This window comes from Etheostoma spectabile, chromosome 6 (genome assembly GCF_008692095.1).
Source record: "Etheostoma spectabile isolate EspeVRDwgs_2016 chromosome 6, UIUC_Espe_1.0, whole genome shotgun sequence".
Taxonomy (NCBI): Eukaryota; Metazoa; Chordata; class Actinopteri; order Perciformes; family Percidae; genus Etheostoma; species Etheostoma spectabile.
In genome coordinates, this window is record NC_045738.1 from 15,791,872 (window position 1) to 15,794,213 (window position 2,342).

Here is a 2,342-nt window from a genome sequence, read left to right on the forward strand (position 1 = left end):
GTTACAACACTGCTGGTGATGATTGCTATAGATTTGATCGCCAAATATCAAACTAAGTTAATTGTAGAACCACACAACATTACTTTGAAAGGTCTGAGGGTCACTGAGCCCTCGCTGTGGCACAGCCCGATGAGATGATGTGGAGATGCCTTTAGTAGAGGGAGGCATGACAGCTCCAAATAAAAAGTGGCCAGAAGACACTCCCTGTTCAAAATCAGCAGCAGTGTTTATGGAAATGCCATGGCGGACGTCGGAGCTACTGCCTGGGTACAACGGAATACAAGTGCAAATACAAATACTAGTGAAACAATGTTTTACTAGAGTGGCTGATACTTCACCTTTCCTAACAGGAAGGCAGCAGATGTCCACAGTGAGCAGAGCAATGAGGGAAGCCCTGAAACAATTCAAAACAAGACAATAGCATCAAGTAATGCAAAGTAACCAGTTAACCTAGAGCAGACCAGGTACTTACCCAGCAAAGAACTGCGCTGTCATTGTAAAGACCTCCACGGGGGAACCTGGCAAATGTGGAGGTTAACAAGTGTTGCAAGAGAGCAGTACTGACCAATCAGAGCTTAGCGAGCTAACGGTGGACAGCTGCTGTAGGTGGATCAAACCTCAGCTATTTGTTTAGCAGGAGACAATATCAACATCTTAGAAAGAGATTGGGAGTGACATACACACTGGATCTATTTACATTGCAATTTCAACCGAGTTTTAACAGTCTTATATTGGGAAAAACATGGCATATCAACCCCTAATCTCCCCATCCCAAATACAGTTGAAAGCACTGAATAAAATATCAGTTCAATTTAGGGACAATGTTCCTTAAGAATCACTGTCAAACACGTACTCATGATATTTAGTCCAAACCATGCATCGGCGTAAAACGGGGTCAGAGAGAGCTTCATCTTTTAACCATAAACTGTATAAAAAAATTTAAAAAAAAGGTATGAACATGCCGTGATTTCAACGTGTTGCACCAAAGGGTCTTTTTCACACTGAATTGTCATTTTATAGAGGTCGCCTGGGCCTGCTAAGCATGTTTCATAACTTTATGGTGGGGCCAGTTCAAACAGAAAGTAAGACACAGCAAGTTTGACTTTTGAATTACAAATTATATAAAAAAAATAATACTATTTAATCAGTGTTGGTCACCCAAAAGAAGTCATAGGTAACAGTTAGACCTTAATGTTACTTGATCACAGGATCTGATGTCTTAAGTTGCAGTGGCACGTCCGAGGGATTCCTTACCTCAAGCCTGAGACAAGCTACGCTGAAGAGGAACATGTATGCTCGATGGTGTTTTGATGGTGCTGCTTGGCCTGAGAGTGCTGTTAAACATGTCACCCCGAAGTTTAGTTGAGATGTAGTGTAAAGGCGTAAAGGCAAAAACATTTGATTTTCTTGTTTCAAAACACATTTGATCATTTAATGACCCCTGATGTCCTGTGAATGGGGGCATTGTCTCCATGGAAAAGACTACTATGGTGTGTTGTAATTCTTGATGGAAATGTTACACTACAGGCTTACACTTTTAGTAGGCTACAACCTTGCATTTAACCACATGTGTATTAGGCCTATTATGGGTTTGGTAGTCACATAAATTAAATTTTAAACAAAAAGCTAAATGCTTATATAAAATAGCTCTCCACATATCATATATATATATATACATACTGTATATATCTAATTTGGCCCAGAGCAATAGCATACACAGTTTGTCTGTGATATCAGAGACTGTTCTCTTTGTCAACACGTGGTTGTTCATGGAAGAGATGAAAACATCACATAAAATCCATGTTGCCATAACAACGGCAATGCTTCTCTCTCTGCTCCTCCTCCTCTTTTTTCTCCATCTCTGTGCTGCTGTGCTGCAGTGCATCCCATCATCCCTCCTCCTCCTCCTCCTCCTCCTCCTCCTCCTCCTCCTGCATGCACCTCCCTTCCCCAGCCCTAAACCATCCTAAAGACTGATTAGCGCAGCAACCTTCACTGACACACCATGTAATTTCTGGAGGTTATTGATTGTTTTTCTGTGCTTTTCTCTGCCGCTTTTAGTTTAATTTTGACGTTTCTCAGCCTCTGCTCCAGGAGGAATATGAAGTTCTCCAAATGACATTTCCCACCGCGCGTCTCCTTGAAGGCAATAGGAGGACGAAGTAGGAGATTTTGTCTTTTTTTTTCAGTGCAACGCTCTGATCTCAAAATCCGATAGTCCCCGGTGTGACAGCGGAGCGACTTCCAGCATCTGACTGCCTGACGCGGGATGGAAGCCGTCCACCTCTGACCCATCCTCTGACAAGACGTTTTAAGCATACCCGGGAGGGGGGGGGGGGGGG